Source organism: Passer domesticus, chromosome 18 (genome assembly GCF_036417665.1).
Source record: "Passer domesticus isolate bPasDom1 chromosome 18, bPasDom1.hap1, whole genome shotgun sequence".
Classification (NCBI taxonomy): domain Eukaryota; kingdom Metazoa; phylum Chordata; class Aves; order Passeriformes; family Passeridae; genus Passer; species Passer domesticus.
The window spans coordinates 2,672,148-2,696,136 of NC_087491.1; the positions used below are offsets into that span (position 1 = coordinate 2,672,148).

Here is a 23,989-nt window from a genome sequence, read left to right on the forward strand (position 1 = left end):
AAACCGCGCCAGAATTCAGAAGTTCCACAAGCTATCGGCATTTTCATTTCCAGGTTCTTGTCATGTTTAACTCAGATCTTTGGAGTTTTTTCTCCCTGAGATCTGATATATGGGGTCAACAACAAGTAGCTGCTTGTTTTAGTAACGAGTTATTCCATTTCTGTTTGCCTTTTGCCCACATCATTGCCCACAAGTCCTCCCCTGTCCTGCAGGGAGTACCCTCGTTGTTGATGGCAGCAAGGAGAGGAATGCTGGAGGACAGGGAGGGTGGAGAGGCAGGAGCTGCAGCACCGATCAGCTGCAACATCTGGTGATGGCTGAACAGCTGCAGGAGACAGTGGCTTTGTTTGTGGCTGAAGATCCTGACTTCTAGTTGGAATATAAATTAAGGGATGACTGACTGCTAGTCTGAGACCATGACCAGTAACTCTTGTTACAAGATCATGCCTTACAATGCACTGGTGGCTTTGTTTCCCCACCCTCTGGTAAGAGCTCTGTCCTGGGCAATCCCACCTGCTGGCACCTATGGGACTGACACCCATGCAATATCCCTGCTCCCTCTTGTTCTTCCTGAAAAAGTTTCATTTCTCTGTCATCACCAGGTGACCTCAATGTCAATTAAGGCTGCTTATCAAATTCAAATAGGTCTTTGTCAAGCATGAAGCCAGTACCTGCACCACACTCTCCTTGTGCACTTCCTCACACTCACAGCGAGAGAAACAACATTCTGCTGGAGAGCAGGAACAGTGTCCAATCCCACAAGGTCAGGACAAAGCCAAGTCACATTATTCACCACACACTGTGCACTGACTTCTTATCTCTTCCCAAGCTATGTCAGTGTTATCTCCACCATGCCTGATAATAAATTGCTTTCACAACTCCTTCATGGGTAGTTGTTCCTCACACTTTATGCCCTGAACAAGCTTAGAGACTTCCAAGCTCAGATCTAGAGGTCTTCTCTAAGCTTTTTCAGGAGGTAAAGGGCTAGGGAAGCAGGTTCTGAGTGCAGTGATCAATTGGGCCACCAGTGGGATTAACAAAATCACCTTTGGTGGCATAAATGGCTCTTACAAGGGATATTGGTTTGTAATCAAGTTTGTAGAAGATGATACTGAAGGAGCGTCTTGAAGTTGCAGTTTTGTTCTCCTGGCAGCATTCCTGGAAGGCCAGCACAGAGAAACCACTCCTGAAGCTCCTGGGTAGGGAGCCAGGGTTTTCCACATGTCTGGAAGATGGGTCTCCAGCAGCCTCCTCCTCGCCCTTTGGTTCTCCTTACAATGTACAAGCAAAGGCTTTACCCTGCAGCCTCCTCCAGCCTCACCCCCAACATTTGGGTCAGACTGGGGAACAGAGTCTCCAGTTCAAAGGCTCAGGTTAATTTTCACAAGTGTTTTGAGCAGTGACATGCACAGCCACTGTGAAACATCTGCTCAGATCAGGAGATCTCAGTAGCTACAGACGTCTCCACCACTGTCTTCAGAAGTTGTGAAAAATGCAGCCTTGCCCAGCTTTTGGACTCTTCCATGCCCACAAACATTATTTACCTGAAAGGCATGTGTTTTCTCAGTATGATTTCTTATTAGCTGTAGTTAGAGTTGCAACAATCATGCTGTAATTTTTCAGAAAGTACTACAGTTTATGCATAGTTTTAACCACCTTTTGAAAAACCTTTAAGTAGTGATGAATCGATCCATAAAATAATACAAATGTCAGAAACAACATATTATTCTCCTGTAGGCATGGGCAGGGATATCTGACTTTTGGCTGCCAAATGATTTGGCATCTGAACAACTGGCAACAAATTCAAAGTGAAACAGCAAAACTGTGGGCAACTGCTGGCAAGACTGGGATTCCTCCCCTTCGCATTTAGACATGAAATGCCATGTCTGTTCTGGGATGCTGTAATCTAATTCACTTGTTCACAGCACAGCAAGTCAGCTCCTTCAAGATAGTTTGTGTCTGCGCTGCTCTGACACAAAGCCAAGAGCACCTCTGCTGTAAAGCACAACGAATACAAGTCCTCACTTGATCAAAGGAACCACTGGAGAGAGATCTCACCCTGTGGTTCTCTCCTGCCTCACTCCCCACTGGAGTCTGCAGATGCCTACCAGAAACTGCAGGGGCTGAAAAGCAAACCAAAGGGACCTTGGTGTCTCCTCTGGTATCACCAGCCCAGCCAGCCCCACTGCTGGGGTGATGCTGGGTGGCACCTGCTCGTGGTGGGCTCTGAAGGACCAGGACAGCACATGCTGTTATCAGCACATCTCAGCTGTATGAGAGATCAGCTCCTTGGGCTCCTCCCTGAGCCCCCCGCAGGCTGCATGGTGCACAGGGCCACCAAAGGATGGGATGGCAGCAGTGCTGGGTGCTCTGGATGTAGCCACGACACAAGAGTGTCCTGCTGCATCTCCTTGGCTCCCCACTGCTCACACTACATCTCTTTCATGGCCACACACTGGCATGGAAGCTTTGACAGCACTATGAATGTGAGCAGCACAGCAATGTTTCTCTGTCTATATTCCATGCCAGAGATGCAGCACAGAGCAGAGTAGGAGGAAGCCCCAGCACAGCTCTCCCTGCATGATGAAGAGAGATCCCAGAAAAAAGGCAAGAAACAGGAAAGGCACAAGCTGAAAAGATCCAGCTCTGCTCCTTGTTGCTGTCCTGTGTGTTTCCTCATCTTGTTTGAGGTCACTTTGGATTCAGTGATGACCTGACTGCACTTCTGCAGGAGATCCTTTCCCCAAGCTCTGTACAACCCTGGGCTGCTGCCATCCCTCTTCAGGGACTTCTCTCAGGCTAACAATGGAAATAAAGTGCAGGAAAATTGTTATTTAAACTCAGTTTTGGAGAGGAAATTTCTCACAGCCTGATGGCAATTAAGGAAAGCATTAGTTGGTGGCTGAGGAAGCCACTGACTATTCTCAAATAGGGCTGGATTAGGAAGAATGGCAACATCCCCCACTCCCCACTCGGTGAAGGTAATCCTGGTTGCACAAGCACATTCCTCACTGTGCCCCTCAGCTTCTCCAAAGCCTCTGGGACACAAAGAGGAAATCAGAGGCGACATGCTGAAAACAGAAAATTGCAACCTCCTAAGAATTATTAATCACTTGAAGTGATTAAACAATACCCTTTGTCAAAGTGTGGGTGGTGAAGTTGGCACAGCTCCTACCAAAGAGGAACTTGATCTTCGTTGGTAACACAGCGTGAAGCAGAATCCTGTGCTGATGAGACACTCGACCTGAATTTCTTTCAAGGTCCTTTTGCCACCTCTTTTAGCTTAAGTCTGTGGAAAACAGGAAGAGAGAAGCAGCCTGTGGCAGCAGTCACCTGAACCAGAGACACCACAGGGTAGTGGCAGCAAGAGGAAAGCTGCTCATTGACAGAAATTGAAGGCTGGTGGTATTTAGTGGGAGAATGCTGTGCATCACCCTAGGAAGCTGTAATAGGAATTTAGAACCATGGAATGGCTTGGGTTGGAAGAGGCCCTAAAGCTCATCTTCTTCCAGCCCTGCCATGGGCAGGGATGCCTTTCACTATCCCAGGCTGCTCCAAGCCCTATCCAGCCTGGCCTGGAACACTTCCACTTCCAGAGATGGGGAGCCCACAGCCTCTCTGGGTATACAAGTGAGGCACCAACCTGGGACTCCAGAAACTCCCATGAGATGTGCAAGCAGCAGGGGTCAGCTGTAAAGTCCTTGCTCAGCTCCCCTGGGGCACTCTGAGCCCCAGATTGAGAGGTAAAGAACGAGCAGAAAGGGGCCCCAAGAGCAGTGTCTGTGCCCCGATAACATATTCTCAGTTCCAGGCTGCAGCTAAGTTTGTACATTTTCATTAACCTGCAGAAAGGCTTATTTTATACAGATTATTTTAGAGTTGGGACACACTTGCAGCCCTCTAGGACTAAGAACTAAGCACTAAGAACACTAAAAGAACAAATCCTGGTGTCTGAGAGGGAGGAATTTGGCCCTCAGCTTCCCCCAGCTCCATCACTGGCATTGCTGTCCGTGCCTGGAGCAGGCAGGACACTGACACAGGGCACACCTCCCCACTCCGCCCGCTCTGCACACACAGAGGGAGCTGGTGACAGCCAGGGCACTAACTGGAAGCCACAATGGCAGTCTGTCCCCAGGGCTGGACAGTTCATCTTGATGCACAACCCGCCTGTGAATTTAAAATGCTTCCTCCAGCCCCTCTCTGGCTGTGGTCAAACAGCTGATGACACAAGCTCTGATAGAGCAGCAGGGCTTCTGCTGGGGCCACAGAACACTACAAAGTGTGAAAAGTCTCCAAGAAAAAAACAACAGGAGGCTTACACCCTAAAAAATAATACAGATACTAAATGGCTTCTAATGTTGGCTTGAAAGTAAAATACAGCAACATACCATTTTTAGATTGTAGATTTCATTTAAAGAATCACATTTCTACATTATTTCTTTTTACCCAGAATGTTTTGTGTTTAATTATTTGTATTAGGGTACAAAGGCAGATGCCAATTTAAATCCAAGCAAACCACTGCAAGTTCAGTAGGATGTTAAACATAAATATTTCATGGCTTAGTTGGAATATTTTCTGAAGTACTGAATATTGATTTAAATTCTGTATACTCCTTGCTTTTGAGGAGTTACACAGATGAGAATCAATGCTAACACCAACATTACAATGTACTAGTTAAATTCACTCTTTACTCATTACTGCTGTATTTCAAATTGGATTTTATGGTCGAATTCAGAAGCAAGGTGAAGCCAGTGTAACACTGTACCCACAGCCACTGCACACACTTGGAATTCCACTGCTTCACACCCACCTGCCTATGCTTAATTAATTACCTCTTTAAACAGATTCTCATTCTGGTTTGGTTCAGAGTCTGTGGAATTTAACTGGCAACACTTGTCACAGATTAAAAATTAAGAAGAAAGGAGCAAGGGAAAAACTGTAACAGATAAGAGGACTAGTAATACCAGAATACAGACATGAAGAAAGACGTGCTTCCAAGTATAACTGACACTGCCTCGCTCTTTCTGAATGCCCAGAACTAGTTCACAGGCAGCTAAATTATTATTCTGCTTCTCAGATAATAGAAACTCAATTTAATATGCTCAAAGTAAGCAGCTCTGAGACTTGGAACAGAGCTCTAGAGACCTCCGGTGCTCCTCGGGAGAAAGGAAAAGCCCAGGGCTGGCAGGGAGGACGTGCCTGCTGTACTAAAAGGCAGATGCCTTCAGAGCACTGTATGTTCACTCATCTCTTTATCAAACCCTTAACTAATTAAACAATCCTCTTGTCAAAGGGGACAGTCATTGTTTGCGTGACCGATGCCCTGTAAACATAATGGGATAATCTGCCTTTCTCCTTTTTCTCTCCTCAATTCTCCCCAGCAGCTGGGGGATGCGCTGCCCGCTCCCGGGAAGCCTCGGCTCATCTGTCGTTCCCCCGCTCGCGGCCGCACGCAGCATCAGAAGCCAAGCTCAGGACAATGACAATGCCTCAGACACTGCACAATCCATCTGATCCTGTGCCATCCGAGAGTCCCCGGCCGCGGCAGGGCTGGGCAAACAATCGGGGGGAGGGAAAGATGGGATTCCTGCATAGAGCTGACGGTTCAAACTGTATTGATCTACAACGGCAAACGATGCTGCCGCAAAAGCATTTCCAGCACCCTCCTTTCACTTGGTCCCGGGGAAGAAACAATCTGCAAACACGAACGCTTTGGTCAGATGGCACCAGGCTTGCTCTCACATCTGCACAATACAGCAGCAAAAGCTGTTCTTCAGCTGCTGGAAGCTCAGCAAGTCCCACGTTCAGAGACAGCTCCAGCCCCGGGTACCCGAGGGAACAGCTCAGCTCACAGTAACCCCATCTGGGGATGGGTAATGACCAACAGCAGTTACAGAGGGCAGATATTTTCTCATGTGAAACGAGGACAGTGCTTCAGTAGGTTGCAAAATCCAAAGGTTTGCCCCTCTCTGTATTCCTGATGTCTTCCCCACAGCGCACTCGGCTCATCCCTGCCAGCAGAGCTGCACAGGTGCATCACCCTAGGGATACCCAGGACAAAACCCATTAACTGTCTGTGCCCTCCTTCATCAAAATGTCTGTTTTCCTACTTACAGCACAGCAGCAGTCTCTACTGATTTACTGTAAGGAATTCAAACTACCCAGTACTTGAATTTTTGAATTAAAATGCAGTACCTGAAACCAAAATTAATCACTATTGCAAGGTGCATATTTCATAGGGCTGTCATTCCCAGGAGTGAAGCAGAAAGCAGGTAGGTAGGCAGCCCTTCCCTTCCAGGTGAGGGTCCCTGAGCCCTGGGGACACAGGCTGGGACAGTCTGTCACTCCCCTCCAGTGTGCTCTGGAGGCAAAGGCCACACAGGACTCCACTGGCCAGAACTGGTGACCACGATGTCATTGACCTCAGGCCATTCACTCCTATGGGCTGGTTTGACTAGAGGGAACATGGTGTTTCTGTGAGGGGTGGGGAGGAGGAGGAAGGGGCAGTGGGAAGGTAAGGCTGAATAATATCCAAATGTGAAAACCCTTCAGTGCCCATCAAATGTACGAAGTGGCCCCAAGGCTGCCAGAGCTCCAGAAGCATTTGGACAATGCTCTGAGATGCACAGGGTGGGATTGTTGGGGTGTCTGTGCAGGGCCAGCAGCTGGACTTGATGATCCCAGAGGGGTCCCTTCCAGCTCAGGGTTTTTGGTGCTTCTAACAGAAAGCTTGATATTCTCCACAGTCTCGACTGTATTGTCCAAATTTCTGAACTCCCCAAACCTCCACTGACTCCCCAGGAAGTGCCTGACAGCAGCATTTCAGCAGAGAATGGGGAGGACAAAGGGCTTAGCACAAGGACAACTCTGCTCTTCTCCTGAGCAACATCCCCCCTCACAGCCCAGCTTTGGGGAAAATCCCCTCCCCTGCTTCTCCACAGAACACTTCAGACAGGGTTCAGTGGTGACCTAGAGCCCCACTTCTGGCTAAAGGCAGAGTGAAACACCCCCCACCCCATCACAGTTCCACAGGGACAGAACAGAGTGACAAACTTCATCTCACCCTTCTGAGACACTCACGGACGTGCCCAGGCGTCCCATCTTCCCTCAGCCCTATCTTGGACAAGCTGCCACTTGGCTTAAAGCTCCTCCAGAGGAGACACAACAGTGGTGTGCCCTGTGCTCGGGAGGGAATGAAACCCAGGAGGCAGCATGTACAATGCAAAGTCTTTCTTTTTGCACCTCATCTAGGCCACAGCAGGGGAAAAAAATAATGCAAAACTGCTCTATTTTTAACCTACCACCAAGAGACACTTCACAGAGCTATGTTCAAATCTGAACAAGTTCCTCATCTCAATCCAAGTTAAACTCAGCAAGCGTAAAGCAAACATCCCAAATGGAATGTATCAAAGCCAAAATCATGTTATCCTAGCAAAATTGCAACATTTTCCATATCTGTAACCAGAAAAAGAGTTATATCAGCCTTAAGGCTCTTTTTCTTGCTCTCTCCCTTGTTTTTCTCCCTCCCCACCTCATCACTGCAGCCAAGTTTTAAACAATATCCATGAAAATAGCAGCTTTCAATCTGTTCCTGGAGCAGCCAAGTTAATGAGGCCACGCGGCATCCCAGGGCACTCCGGAGGGAAGGGCTCACACTGCTCATTACTGCAGCCTGTGCTGCTCTCAAAAATGTAAAACATTTCAAACTGGCAAGTGCTTCCCTCTCCTTCTCCCCCAGTCTCCAAGTAAGAGAGGGTTCAGACTTCCAAACACATATTGTGGAAAGAATGAAGCACTTCTGGAAAAAACTGAAAGACCGGTTTGCCTTCCTAAATTTAAAGATTTATAAATCAATGCAAATCTTTTTCAAAAAAGAAAAAAAAGAAAAGACAGCAGAACACTCCCGCGAGTTCTAGCACAGCCATCAGAGAGTTGTAGAAACAAGTACCTGCTTTTCCTGACCTACATTTGCAGGCTGGCAGGAAATCAATGTTCGTGTCAAATTACAGCAGATTTTGAGCAGACTTACATGTGCCCTCCAATCTTAGCTATTAAATTTGTTTGGGCCCAGGGAGTCAGTGTTCGGTATGAAAGGTGCCACTTTCTACAGCGACACATGCTGGGTATTATGTGAATGCAGGCAGGTTGTCTTTTGGTTGTAACACTAAAAATGGGAATGGATTTTCCATAGGAGTTGGTTCAGCTGGAGACATTTCCCTTTCCTTGAACTGCTCTACACATTCTCTCCTATATTTACCATAAAAGCCATGTGGTTAGGCAGACACAACCACAAAAAGCCAACGTGGAGCTCTGTCCCGAAGGCCTGGCTGGGGAACAGCTCCCGAGGCCACCTGCATGGGCTGGGGCTGGGTAACAGCAGCACCCAGCAAACAGCACTGGGGGTGAGGAGGGACAGGACCCACAGCCACGACAGACAGACAAGGGACAGAGCAGCCCAAGGACAGGCTCTCACCTGCACCACCCCAGCACAGGCAGCAGTCCCTCGGTTTGTTGTTCTCTGAGTGGGGTTGTGCTTTACCTGCCTCAGAGTACAGCCCGTTCCTGCATCTGTAATTTCAGAAGGGGTTTGGCCCATGCCAGGCAATGGAATAGGCTGCAGAAGTGGGAAGGTAACACAGCACCACACTCAGCCTTAAAAATAAACCTCTTTCTCAATCTTTCTCTTAGAGCAGGAGAATTTTTTTTCTACTCTAGACCACTGAAGTGGTCCAGCTACTGCAGGGAGCTGGGAAATGAGGCTGCTACTGACCTATTTTGTGTTTGGTATTATTGCCAGGCCCTTATTCCTACAGATGCACCTTTGCCACAATAGCCCAGTGACTCATGACCTGTCCCAGAAATCAGAGTCTGCAGTGAAGATGGTGAGTTCTTCCTGCTTCCAACTAGCTTAAAAAACAGACCAGGAAAAGAAGGCCTAGTAATCCAGATTTTCCAGATATCCAGGGAAGACCAAACCCCGTGGAATGGCAAGGAATGGACGCCTCAGGCAGTTACATGAACCCCCAAGCTCAGCATCTGCGATGATCTGGTTTAACATAAGCTTGCAAAAACTGTGTGATGGAAACACATTGAAAGTTTCCTTTATTTTCATGCCCATTTTCAGATCTCTGTCATTTCACAATGTCCATATTTCACTAAAATTAAAATCACTGTGTTGCAAAACACATTCAAGACAAAAGTTTTAATTAAGCCTTTTAAAAGATGTTTTTCACAATTGTAACAGAAATTCTTTAAAACTGCATCTTCCCCAGGCCAAGTCAAATGTGCCCAAAGAGGCTGCAGATGCAAACCCCCGGGAATGCACTGGCAGCAGCATTCCCACCTCTTCACAGCCGTGTGAGTAGGAACCAATACTAACTAGCCCGAGCCTAAAAACCCCACAGTACCCTGCTGAATTCCAATCACAGCCTGACATAAAGGAGCCAGACATCCATTAGCAGCAATCTGAACAGCCCTGTGTTTTAGGGACTGCTGCTTTCGCTTATTTTTTTTTTTGATTTATACCTCATAACTGCAAAACTAATGAGATTCTAATGAGAAGTGGGACATTATTCATTTGGGTTCCCCCCTGGAGGTTCAGTTTATTTCCAACAAGCATGCTGCTCATTAAAACAGGAGGTGATGGTTTTAAGAAGCTGAAACATGAACCTGTTCCCAAATGTGCATGGTCTGAAATGACACAGTGGTTTCTTTGGCAGTTGACAGTTTTACTGCCTTTATCTACATTATTTTCATCAGATAGACTTTTTTAAACTGGTGACTTCTACATAAATAAGAAACATCTAATCTGTATATCAAGTAATGTAATTATTTTTAGTAATTATTTTTAAAAAGTCAACCCTCTGCATATTTGCTTCTTCCCTGCCCTAAAAAAATCAAACGTAAATAATGACTAAAATGTAAAACTGTTTGCAATTGTTTTTTAAAAACTGAATGGTACTTAATATTGAGAAACTAAGTAGGTGCACAGATAATTAAAATAGTTATCTGTATAGTTCTCCTTACTGAAAAAGCTAGAGATACAACCTCAGCTATCGGACACTTCCAAAGTGTACCAACAAAATACCAGCATCAGGCAAAGCGACCCCTTTGGAAATGCTTTCCTTGTGACACACAGGTCTGTAGCACAGAGGTGAAGCTGCTCACCTCTAAAGCTCTCTGGAATACTTGCTCCTCAGCCATACACCTCCCATCTCTGATCTCCCATCTCTGAGTGGGCCTCGTGCAATTTGTAGGGAACCAAGAGTGCTTTGCATCACTGCCTTGCATGGCTGCTGCGGCTCGGACAGTGCAGTGCTCCCGTCCCTCCTACACCAGGGCCATGAGAAATGAAACACTGAACCAGAGCTTTTAAAAAAGCATTTAAATTAGGAAATGAGGTTTGGAACAGGGAGCATTTGAACTGCCTGTTCATCATGGGTGAGGCGCTGGGGCCACTGGAGGCAGGATCTCCAAATTGGCAGTGTTGGCTTTCCGGCATCCCATCCACCCCTGACTCCTCCAGACACAAACCAGAAATGCACCAATGACAAATTAGAGAGGGACAATTTTGAAAGTTCATTCTTGAAAGCACATTCAGTTCCTGCCCCATGGCTGTATTGCACAATCCAATGTAAAAGATTTTGTTTCCAGAGGGAAGCCTCTCTGGAGTTTAGGCTTACCCAGTCCCTCCCCTCCAGTTTCTCTGGTGTCTCCTAAAGAGCCAGGCTGGGAGAAATGGGGATGTTTAGTGTGGAGAACAGAAGGCTCCATGGAGACCTCAGAGCCCCTGCCAGGGCCTAAAGGGGCTCCAGGAGAGCTGGAGAGGGACTGGAGACAAGGGATGGAGGGACAGGACACAGGGAATGGCTCCCACTGCCAGAGGGCAGGGACAGATGAGATATTGGGAATTAGGAATTGTTCCCTGGGAGGGTGGGCAGGCCCTGGCACAGGGTGCCCAGAGCAGCTGTGGCTGCCCCTGGATCCCTGGCAGTGCCCAAGGCCAGGCTGGACAGGGCTTGGAGCAGCCTGGGACAGTGGGAGGTGTCACTGCCCATGGCAGGGGTGGGACTGGATGGGCTTTAAGGACCCTTCCAACCCAAACCATTCCATGGTTTTATGATTCCTCCTCTTCCTAAACGCTACAAGTTGGGTACTTTGTGTTGTTCAAGCACTCCACCCCAGTCAACATCATCACCCAGGGGCTTTAGGGGAGCAGCCAGTTCAATCTGCTAAATCTTAAACACCGTTTTCTTTCTGGAGACGATAAACAGTTTAGTAAGTGACCCTGCAGCATTCACGAAAGATGAATGTGCCACAAAGCAAGCACAAGAAAGATAAGTGGTTCCACCCATCTGAACAAACATTTCCTCCCAGTCACACCCACTGCACATAAAAGCAGGAATCTTTCTAAACTCACACTGAACAATTCTAGTGGAAGGTCACAAATAATAACAATGGGTAATTAAAACAATAATCAAGCTTAGTAAGAGAAAAAATTAAAAGTAAATTGCTCATCTTTTTTTTTTTTTTTTTCCAAACTGCCCAAGCCTCAGCAAGAACATGTTTTGGACAGAAGAGGATTTGAACTTAAAAGACTGTACTGACCTGCTGGGCTCCCAGTGCTCCTGCCTGCAGGAATGGCAGTGGTGGGAATGCCATGGGAAGGGAAGGGAAGGGAAGGGAAGGGAAGGGAAGGGAAGGGAAGGGAAGGGAAGGGAAGGGAAGGGAAGGGAAGGGAAGGGAAGGGAAGGGAAGGGAAGGGAAGGGAAGGGAAGGGAAGGGAAGGGAAGGGAAGGGAAGGGAAGGGAAGGGAAGGGAAGGGAAGGGAAGGGAAGGGAAGGGAAGGGAAGGGAAGGGAAGGGAAGGGAAGGGAAGGGAAGGGAAGGGAAGGGAAGGGAAGGGAAGGGAAGGGAAGGGAAGGGAAGGGAAGGGAAGGACTTTTTTTTGAAAACAGAACCAGTAGGTTCATTTGGAGTTTTCTGTGAGGAATGAAACCAGATGAAGAACTACAATTCTGCAGAATTACACCTGATTTTTTAAATTGAAACCTTCTTCACAAGTGCTGCCAGTTTCAAAACAGAGGGAGATGCACCAAAATACACCAGACTGAGACTGGAAGCCATGGGCTGGGAGTGTAGCAGGCAGTGCAAGCTCTAGTTTTACATGGCAAACTGAAACTCTGAGGGAGACAAGGCATTTCCACTGCCATGAGGCACATGCATATCTTCAGCTCTTGGGATCAGGGAGTTATTTCTTATTTTTTAAAGCACTCAGCTTAACATACGCCCAAGGCATACCAGTACAGTTGTGTTGCTCCATATCTGTCATTGAGTAGCTCTCACTAAACTACCCCAACCAGGTTGGTGGGAAAATTATGAAAGAGTTTAGGCAGAGCAGCACATTTTAGATAATGGAGCTGAAAAAGAGATTTTGTGTCATTTAAACCTCCCCCTCTATTCACTGAGGTTGCTCTATAGGTAATAAACTACTTAGCTAGCTCGTCCCTCCCTAAAGAGAATCCCCTCATCACAGCTGTCATTCACCAGTCTTACTTCCTGGCACTATTCTTACTGCTCTCTATTCCACAAATCCCTTCGCTTTTTCCTTTCAGGGACAATTTAACTGAAACTCTGAACATTGCTCTGAGTGTGCTCAGCTTCCAGACAGCTGCCTCTGTCTGAGACCTCTGTGGAGGAATTCAGAATAGAAGTCAGGTTTTTGTAGAACACTGAATTCCCTTTTATCCTGGAATACACCACTCCATACCCTCTGCATCCCCTGACTGTGGTGACAAGTGAGGCACAGCTGTGACAGACTTTCAGCTTTTTCAACTCCTCACTCCAGAGCACATCCATCTTCAACACTGAAAAAAGCAACAGTTCTTGGAGGAAAAAGGTTGGTATGTGGTCATGTAATTCAAGCCTGCCGTAACTCACACCCATGTTGTGGTAGGTTGGTGGTGTGCAGGCATCCTTAGCTCTGGCATCTCCTCAGTTTAGGCTCCTTGCATTTCAAATCTAAATACTGCTTTTATCGTAGTGCACCATAAATTACTGTGCAGGAAAAGCAGCATCCCTAAAGAACAATTCTTCAGCATGAAAGCCCAGCTCAATGCCTTGCTAGAATGAAGCCACAGTCCCTGGCTCCTCATTGACAGCCCAGCCCTGGGACAGCAGCACATCTGTGAACAAGCCCAAGCACACGAGCACTCTAACTGTGCCTGAAATGCAGCACATGAGGCAGCCGCACAGCTTGCACAAACCACAGCTCCAGAGAGAACCACGGGCTGACATCAAAGACAGAAACTGGAAAGCAACTGGATTCCTAAAGGACTCAGGCTGACAGGGCCGGCATTCACAGAACTACAGATCCCAACAGCCTTTCCGTATTCTAAGAGCAGACAAATGAAGAACAATATTGACGCCATCGGCGGCGCGGGGGAGATAATGGCACTGTTCCCTGGGGATGCTCCGTGCTGGGCGTGGGGGGAGGATGGGGCAGCAGCCACGGGGTCGGAACAGAAGTGGTTGTTAAGGAAACAAGCAGGAAAGTTGAAACAATGGCTGAGATAAGAAGCATCTCAACAAAAACGCACCAGACTTTGGGTTTACGCTGCGAGGAGCGGGAGCTCGGCCGCCGCCCCGTGAGGCGTCACTGCCAGGCCGGGCCGGCGGCGGCGAAGGGAGCGGGCCCGCCTCAGCAGGGGCCCGGCCTGGGATAGGGCCCGGCTCCGTGTCTCCCAAACCAGAGAAAAGAGGAACAGGGAAATCACAGAGTCTCGGACTGCTTTGGGTTGAAAGGCGCCTTAAAGCCCATCCAGTGCCACCCTCTGCCATGGCAGGGACACCTCCCACTGTCCCAGGCTGCTCCAAGCCCTGTCCAGCCTGGCCTTGGGCACTGCCAGGGATCCAGGGGCAGCCACAGCTGCTCGGGCACCCTGTGCCAGGGCCTGCCCACCCTGCCAGGGAACAATTCCTAATTCCCAATATCCCATCCATCCCTGCCCTCTGGCAGTGGGAGCCATTCCCTGTGGCCTGTCCCTCCATCCCTTGTCCCCAGTCCCTCTGCAGCTCTCCTGGAGCCCCTTCAGGCCCTGGCAGGGGCTCTGAGCTCTCCCTGGAGCCTTCTGTTCTCCAGACCTAATGCCAATTCTCTCAGCCTTTCCTCCTAGGACAGGTGCTCCAGCCTGCTCTCTATCAAACTCCTCCTAAGTGCTCCACATACAGACCTTTCCCAGCCTTTGCTCTCTGGACATTGTTGCAATCAGCTCCATTAAATGTAAAACTTTAAGATCTCTTATAGAGAAAGATTTCTTGGAAACAGCCAAGTCCACTGTCACAAGATCCTGTCCAGTGACCTTCACCCAAAATCTCCTTCTTTCTAGGAATTAATGACAAATGCTGTGCCTGCCCTCGCTCTCACGGCTTTGCGCGCAGGGCACACTTGGCAGTGGATCATCTGCTCCTGCAAGTCATGAGCTACAAATTGCAGAAACACACCAAGATCTAAAATCAGTTTCTGAGAACAAAACCAGCTGGTATAGAAACAAAAGCCAAATATTCTCCTGGCTGCTGGCTGAATTTTTTTGTTTTAATTTAGCTTAAAACAAAATTTAAAAAATCTGCCTGGAACCCAAACAGTCTCTAGCTGAAAATGTGGTGTCTAGCCTGAAAAACAGAGGCTTGTGGACACCATGCCAACAGCACAGGATTCCCATGGACCTGGTGTTTCTCAAGCCCTTAATGTGGTTCAGCTTAGGCAAGTAGTTTCAGGATTCCCAGTTTAAAATCTACAACACACATCTGCAATTCATTCTAGTTTTTCATTTTATTTCTTACTTCTCCAACCAACTCCAAATGGTTTTATGAGTTCTCGCAACCCGGTACTAATCAGTTACTCATGGTGAGGAGTCCCCACTTCCTCCGAAGGGCTCCCTTTGCACGGGGAGCCAAGCTGTGCATTTCATCAGCTGCATTTTGCCAGAAACAACAGCAACTACTTGATAAAACAAGACTGTTTGGAGTGTTGTATGCCTGATTACAGGACACAGAAAACTTCTAACACAGCACTGGGCATTTTCTACCCCTTTCCCATCAGCTCACCACATTAAATTGAAGTGACTCCTCTACTGATGAGATTAATTTCCCACTTTGGAAAAGGGGACTTCAAGTGGCTTCAGGGAAAACTTGTGAGAAATTTTCATCCAGCTGTATGAAAAGAATTCCCATTCGAAAAACACCACTGGCTTAAAACTTTTAATGGATGTGTCCCAAAAATCGGACCATCAGTATTTGCCCCTCACACATCAGCTGTGTGAGATGAAATGCTGCAGACATGGCAGGTGAAGGCAGTTATTCTCAGAAGTGATTCTGAAATACAATTATCTCTGCTTCCCTGCTCTTCTTGTTTCAAACAAAACACAGACACTGCACTCCTGAGCTGTGGGTGCATCTCTTATCACCATGGCACAGGAACTCCCAGACCTCAGGCACAGCAACTAGAACATTCTTCTTGCTGAATGAAGATTTTTTTCTGGTAAAACAGCCAAAGACTAACAATTCTGATTCTGCCCTTATGGGTTTCTATTCAATTATATCCAAGCTATTATAATTAAGAGACCTTCACTAAAAAAAAAATAATCTTTCAGAAGCTCTTGTTTCTCTGCATAGCACACATGACAGGCACAGCTTCATAATTTGGCCATCTATTATTGCTGTCCAGCTCACGACACATCTGGCTCTGATCAGCTCAAATGGTGGATTAAGATTTCCCTTTCTTGGGGCTGAAGGACTGGTTGCTTCTTTCAGGCTTCACCAGACCAAACCAGTGATTTGGATGTGGTCCTATGGGAACAGACAGGAGAGTGAGTTTGTGGTTCTACCAGACTGTCCCAGGAATGACAATGCTACAGCCAGAGGACAAATGTCTCCTCGTTATCAGCCCAGCCTAACAAATGGCTGATAATGGAAGGATAGAGACTGGAGAAACGTCCCTCCAGTTTCCTGTTTGAATAACACAACCACACTCACTACATCAGGCTGCACCCAGGCCAGCTTTAGTGCTTCTTTCATGCTTTACTGTTTACATCCTGCCTTCACCCTCCACATGTTTCCTATCCCCAGCTCCTGAAGGTAAATCATGAGCTTTGGCTATTGCACAACACAGCCTCTCCAGGGAACTTTTATATTCTCCTCCAGATGACTGGGTGGACAATAATCTTCCTTCCACATCCTCTACACTCTCAGATTCTGATTGACCAATTTGACCAAACTGAAAATGAAATACAGATATAATTCCTTGATCTTCTTTATTTTTATTTTCATGCTGGAAAAGATTGAAAAAATATTGGCAACAAGCTTGTATTGAGCATACAGTATGTCACTGAAGTTGCTTGGCAGCCCTGCTATGGTGGCACGTTCTCAAGTAGTTGCACTTGTGATGTCAATAATGAGTGGCAGGAAAACATTAGAGAATCAGAGAAAAGCACAGAGCTGGAAGGGTGCTTACAAGCTCATCTAATCTTCCTTTCTTGCCTCAAGGCAGAATTAACTCTATTTGCAACAGAGACTTACCTAAATCAAATCTCCAAACCTTTACACTGATGTTTGACAGCTCAAGAGAGAAAGTCTTTCATTGGTAAAATTAACAAAAACAAAAAATGAAAAAAGAAAACCAGAACCTGCAAGCCAGTAGCAAACATGCTTCCAAGAGATCACCCTAAGTAATGAATCCTGTTTTATTAGTTAACAGAATCATGTACATGTCACAGAGTATCCTGATCTGGGAGGGACACACATGGAAGGAAGGAAGGAAGAAGAACTCCAAGGGAGCGGAATGCTGTCAGGAACACTACTCTTGGGCCACACATGGCAACAGGCAGGAGCTTGTCCCCCACCTTCTGCCATCACCCCTGGCTGATTGGCACTAGGGCTGCCTGTGCCAGTGCCCATCCTCAATAACCCATACACAGGGAAAGAGCAGGAGGAGTTTCCTTTCCTCCAAAGGAAAGGAGGCTGCAAAAGCAAAGGTGTTCAGCTGGTCTGGAGGTCCTGTGGAGCTTTTATGCTGTGTCCACTGGCTGGAACTGCAAGACTGTATAAACACTGATGTAAACAAGTTTAGACCATAGCTTTAATTTAAAAAAACCTAACCAAAACCCAACAACAACCTCCCCATCACATCTATTTGCAGCTGCACAGCATGCTCTGAGTTCTGTGGTGCTGGGGAGCAGCTGTGCTTTCAGTGCCCTTCTTCTAAAGAGAACATCATGTTCCCTTCTGCAGGAGCTCCAAGGAGCCAGGATTTTTGCCCCTGTGAAAACCACATGCATGTAGCCCCCTTCCAGGCTACAACTTTTATGTATCCTGAAATGACTTCCCAGAGCATTCTTTGAAAACCCGTCCGTTAACATGAATGTCTCAGCCAAGAATGGACTTTTCTGGATCTCACTCACAGACTGTTACTAAAAATTGCAGCAACACATTTTTCCAGCCTCTAGGAATACTGCATGTGACTGCCTTTTTATTTCTGTAAGGACTCTGCCCCAGGATAATACTTAAAAACTACTTCCAGACCTTGGAAGCGTCTCACAAGTAACATCTTTCCAAAATCCCAATATTAGATTATGACTGCACACAGTGAGTAAAAACTGAGACCTCTAGAAAAATGCTTACAAACCTATGCTTAGGAGGATTACAGAAATTGTAATGTGATCGAAATCTGATCAACACAACTTCACCAAAAGTTGACTCTAAATCATACCCTACTGGAAACTGTCCCTGCCTGTGGCAGGAGGTGGGAACAAGATTATCACTAAGGTCCTCTCCAACCCTAACCAGTCTGTAGTTCTGTGATACCATTTATTCTCACCAACTCTCACAATTTTCGTGTGACTCTTGGAACGGGTACCCAAGCTCCACCTCAGAATGGTACTGCTGTACATGTCTCACTTCCACTTGTTTGACAGAACAAAAAAGTAACAAATTAAATGTATCCTCCATGTATAGGACATTCCTCCATGATCCTGGGTGGGCAGTAAATAGCCCAATCTATAGTAAATAGTAAATACTTTGCCATCAAGTAAGGGGTTTTAAAAATAGATTGATGGTCTTTAGCAACTTTCAATACAACTTCTTCCAGGAGGAATTAACAGTACCTGGTATGAGTGTTTCAAGAAAGAAAGAGCACATGAGAGGCAAAAAAACCTTTCCTTTTGCACATCAGCTGCAGTGGTGGTGACCCAACAGCTCCTGGAGCCAAAGGGCAGCCAGAAAAGAACACTCATTTCCAGGAGCATCCTGACTGCAGAGCTTCTATCCTGTGCAGTTCCTCCCTGCATTTACAGCCAAGCAGAACAAAGTCAGGAACCCTTCTGACTGGCCCCTTACAACATAATTCCTACTGTGTGTCGACTAGTGGAATCTCACAAGGCCTGACAGGAAAGCTCCCTCTTCCTGAAAGCTGCCATGAGTACTGGAGATCTCATGGACAACACTTGCTTGCAAGCAGAGGTCAGGCAGTGTCCTTCACAGCTCCAGCTCCTGCAAATGAGGGATCACTAAAGAAAAGCAGGAGCTTAGTTAACCTAAAACTGCTGCATTTACCTGAGCAGCACGCGGGGCCAGTGGCACAAGTGAAGCAGTGAAGTTGGTCTGACTGTCCTCAGAATCCCAGCCATCACTGAAGTGAGGTCATGTTTTACTGATTGTGTCATTGAAACCTGGGATTATTTCTGCACCTGGCTCAGTTCAATAACTTGGACAAAGAACCTCAGGTGCCATTTCCCATTTGCAAAATGGAAAGGGTGTTTTCCCCCTGCCTCCATGTGGCACTTTGAGGGGGCAGGGTAGAGAGGACACTGCCAGAGCAGATGTCCCAAAGCCCTCAGTGCCAGCAGCTCCCCTTGGGAATAGTGGCACTGCCTGGCTGCTGGGACTTTTCTGAAGGCTGGCACAGGCATGTTAAGGATTGTTGCATCACTCTTTTCAAAAAGGGGCACTTCAGAATCTCATGGCTTTGTATTCCTTCCCAAAAAACATGCATGTCCCTGAGCACACACATCAGCTCTTACCTGAGCACAGCCTAGGAAGCCCAGCCAGAGGCACTTTTACTTTGTACCAGCCTGGGCAAGAGGACTCCCAGGAGAGAGAAGGGCTTAACCTCACCCATCCCCACCACATGTACCTGTTCCTTTCCTCCCTTGCAGAGGGCAGGAGTTCTCAGTGAGCAGCATCCCCCATCACACACTTTTCCAGTGAACACATGGACTGAAATATTTTACTTCGCTCTGGTTCTTTCAGCACTTTTTACAGGAGCAAAATTTTAGTTGCATAGAGAGAGAGAGTAAGAAATTTAATTTCAGTTCCCACCTGCCACAGCTTATGCTGATAACCTCAGCCAAATATTATCAGTTCTGAAGAAATATTATCATATAAAGCAGAGATAAAACAGACCAGTAAAAATAAACTGAAGGGGGAAAGTGATTTTGCTATTTAACCTTGTCAGCAAAGGGAAATAAATATTCTGGAGGCAGCTCAATGCTCAGACACCACCAGTGCTCTTGCTGAAAGCCAAATTATTTTAACATACATGCTAAAAAAACAGATGGGATATGTTGTCCTAGCAAGCATCTGCTGGCTGCTTCTGTCCACACCTGTGGGCAGAAACACTCTGATGGAGACATAAAAAAGAATGAGTTACACATTAACTCCTCCAACTCTCCCAGTACTCTGCTTTTAGATGTCAGTGCAACACAGGGGTCAGTGTCAAAGCTAACTGACTTTATAATCGTGAAACACGTTTCGTACAGAGTTTGTGACATGACATCTACTTCCACATTTTTCTCTTGGTATCAACTAGAGATTTACATTATGAATTGAATGCTGATGAAAACAGTATCAACAACTTAGTTCTTTATGGTTGCAATTGGCTTCAATAAATTTAGGATTTTTTTAAAGCAATCAGTGAACCACAGACAGGTTCCTGAAAACTAAACCTTACCCAGACTAACTCAAAGAACGCATTTTGGTTTTTTTTTTTGTTTGTTTTTTTTTTTTAACGCAAAATTCAGGTAAAACATCATCATTCAAAATCTTGTTGTTAATGTTTATTGAGAATCCTTTGGAAAGATGCAGCTGCTGGCTCCATCTTTCTTAGACAACTTTAAAGAACTGAAAAATACATTAAAAATTGAGCAGATGATCCTTATTCAAATAATTTTGCAGATGGCCACAGCAACAAAGTAGCCCTGTGTAACCTCAAGCTTACCAATGAAAAATAAAGTATGTCTGAGGAAAAAAAGTAAACTAAAGACACTGCAGAAAAATATTCTTAAATAAATGCATAACCAAGACCATGTCATCGTGTAGTGGCTCTGGGGGGGTTCACAGAACACAGGGTGACACAGGCTCTGTGAAAATCTGTGCTCTGGGCTGCACATGTACAGGTGCTCCAGAAGCAGATCCCAGCTGTGGGATCCTACGTGCATCTCCTGAACCCTTGGCATCTCACCACAAAAACACTGCTGCAGAGCCTCAGTATCCCCTGAGCTGCAAGGGACCCACCAGGATCACCCAGCCCAGCCCTGTCCCTGCCCAGACCCCCACCAACCCCACCCTGGGCATCCCTGGCAGCGCTGGCCAAAGGCTCCTGGAGCTCTGGCAGCCTCGGGGCCGTGCCCATTCCCTGGGGAGCCTGGGCAGTGCCAGCACCCTCTGGGGGAAGAGCCTTGCCCTGAGCTCCAGCCTGAGCTGCCCTGGCCCAGCCCCAGCCGTGCCCTGGCTCCTGTCCCTGTCCCAGAGCAGAGATCGGAGCTGCCCCTCAGGATGAAGCTCAGACTCTTCCAGGATCAGCAGACTGGTGGAGGCAGAACCTGAGCACAGTGGGAGACCCAGCCTGAAGGGTGCAAGCCTGGACAATGCCCAAGACCACACCAGCAGACAGGCATGGCAGCAAGGAAATTAACTAAGAGCAAAAGGTAGAATGAGTACCTGGGGAAAAAAATTCTGAAAGAGTGAGAATCAATATAAGGAATTAGTCCTCAGGGAAACAGTGGAAGCACTGTTGCGTGGGTATTTTATGAGAGACTGGGCACACCACCAACAAATGTACTGCAGGAAAGAATCAGACAATGGCAAGGAAATGGATTAAACGTGTTAGCAAGACAATTTCCAGATCCGATTTCTGTGAAGACCATGACCTCACCACTGGATTTGTGGTGTTACCATTAAGTACTGCCCCTTACGAGCCCCAAGTCTCTCACTACCATGGGTATGGTCTTAAGACAGACCACACCAAAGACTGAAAGGGATCTGGGAGTGTCTCTTCATTGTTATTTTATTTTCATATTAATGATGGGTCAATTTATGTCCACAGATTTTGTAAGGGAGAATTCACCAGGGATACTGAGGAGGGCAAAACAGAGACATAGACTAAAGCTTTTGGGGAAAACAAGAGGGCTGAAGTTGATTAAAAGAAAAAAAAAACCCAGAGGAACATCATATTTAAAGACACATATGTGAGAGAAGCAACTCTTTTCCAAGGACACATGGCAGCAATGGAAACATGGAAAATGACTGGCTGGCCAAACTGCTTTTCTGTATTTGTCTCATCCTTTCCAGTTCACTCCAGTTCACTGGAGCACAGAAGAAGTGCCAGCAGCTTTTCCTTGTGTAGGGTTCCCATCACTGTAACAAGCACAGAATCCATTTCTGCACTGACCAGGATCTGATCAGGCCTCTATGAAGCACCATCTGACATCCAAATCAGAGCAGCCACGACAGATGCAGCTGTGGGAGAAACCAAAGGCCAGAGCTTCCCTTCCACTTGTTGACTAATGGGGGTTGGCCACAACATCCAAATAAACAGGCACTTACTGAAGGGATAGTGTTAAATCCAGGGATGAGCCCCCTGTAAACACACACTGGCCCGTTAATAACCCTTCCCCTCCTGCAGGAAGGAACTGCTCCCTCATGGTGAATTTACTGGCACGTCAGTGAAGCACCCAGAAAATGATGGAGCTGATGAAGCTGGCCATGGGGGCAGAGGACTGGAGCAGAGCTGTCATGTTAAACCAGTGTAAAACACACAAACCTCATTTCAATATTCTGAGTTTCTGTCAGCTTCACACTGGCAGCTGTGCAGAATGAGGCACCCTCCTTCAGACCAAGGGTTCACATAAACTCACAACAGTTTCTTAATGTTTCACACCTTGGTAGGAGGCCCATCTTCTTGCCTAGAGATAATGATTAAGACTCTCTTTGATCTGTATTTCATCCTGTCTTTATTTTTTTGTCATCTTTTTTTTTCCTTTTTTTTTGTGTTCCCCAAAGGTACCAGTCCTTTCTGTTAGCTTCTGGCTGGGTTACTGCAGAGAAGACCACGAAGATGCTTCATGGGATAGCAGAGTGTTTCCTGCCTTCTCATGCCCTTCCAGACTAAAGAATCATCGAGCCATGTTCTGTCCCCAAAGTCTTCCAAAGTCTGGCAATAGCAGACACCAAGGGAATAGTAGTAAAACAGAGCATATGTGAACAAATACTTCCCTGACACTCTGCCAGCCTCTAGAAATCTGCTAAACAGAGATGGAGATTTTGTTTGTAAAAGTCTTTGGTGGTTTTATTCCATCAGTTTGTTCAGTTGTTTCTTGAATTCACAAAAGCTTCAGCATTTGCACCACCCCACACCGCAGCTTTCCACAACTCATCCATGGTGCATGAAAAAGTATCTCCTTATGATGGATCTAGAGAGATCTAAACCTTTCCACTGTTATTTTGAAGCTCCACAACTCTGGTATTAGAAGAGATTGGTCACAATCCCTCCCATCTCCTGTTCCTTATTTGTCTAACAACCAACTGTATACAGCAGATGAGAGCTGCAACATCTAACCCTGCCCCATCCCACTGAAATGTCAGAAGAGCTAAAAAGCAGCTGAGAACAAAATACAGAACTGAATGTTGAGAATGGACAAGCTTCTAAATTTGAGCCATTTTTCAGAGGAACAAAGTTTTGATCAGCAGATATTTCAGGAACACTGAAAGATCAGCTTTCATGAATACAAGGCTCTGGGGAAGTTTCCTTTATTTTCTTTTGGCTGTTACATCAGATGAAAGACTCCAGCAATTTCTTTTGTTCTAATGTTTCCAGAAAAAGAACAGACACAAGTACACCAGATTGATCCATTTCTGTGACTAAGGAGAATCTGAACATGGATGGTTCTGGAAAGCTTTGGGAAGCACATGGATTTCCAGTATCCCAGGCACATGGTACCACATTTATTGGTACCTCTGAAGGATTTGGAGAGATGAATGCTGAGTTGTGGTGGAGGCTGTAAGAGAGTTCAGATCTTGCTCTCCTTTCCATGAATTTCAGCAGTAGTTGCTGATACAATAGGATAAATCCTGATATCTTTAAGATAGTAGAATCATCAGGCATTCATTGTAGCATCTACCAATAAACTTCTCTAGGTCATCTGCCCAAAGGCAGAAAAGAGTAAGGCTTCAGTTAAATAAATCTGCTGAAGCTGTCCATGCCTTTTTCATAATGTTAATCTGTAGCCCAAACTGATGAAAAAGAAGTCCTCAGCCTTGGAGAAACTGAATGTGTACCTTCCTCTACACTTAATGCTGCTGTTTCTTGAGGAGTTAATAAATATCAAATGAATAGAAGAGCTTTGAGTCTGCCACCAGCATGGATTGTCATTTAAATCCTTTCCAATTATAAGAACAATGAGAGCATGTGCCTGGAAAGGACTTCAGGGAGCCATATCCTTTTAACCTCCCACAGCTCTTTGGTCAAGAGCTCTCCAGGGAATTTGGCAGGTTGGCAGCGCCGGCAACATCCACGTCCTGCAGCCAGCCACAGTGAGCAGCGGGGCAGAAACATTGCCAGAAATCACAGACTCATTCCAAGAGAGAGCTTCATCTTCAGCACCAACGAGTTAAACAAGAATAGATCCTGGTCTCCGTTTTATCTGGACTGTATTAACCAG

At 46.4% G+C, this 23,989-nt stretch overlaps 1 protein-coding gene across 20 annotated transcripts in view; it reads right to left on the bottom strand.

The window, feature by feature from the left end:
* EXD3 (exonuclease 3'-5' domain containing 3) overlaps positions 1-23,989 on the bottom strand; it is a 254,263-nt gene that overhangs the window by 207,320 nt on the left and 22,954 nt on the right. Inside the window, exon 1 of one of the 20 annotated variants that reach the window (XM_064393454.1) lies at positions 13,598-13,688. The exons of the other annotated variants lie outside the window; for them this stretch is intronic. The gene's annotated coding sequence lies outside the window, so the exon portion shown is untranslated. Of the gene's footprint in view, positions 1-13,597; positions 13,689-23,989 lie in introns of those variants that run through there. 20 annotated transcript variants of the gene reach the window in all.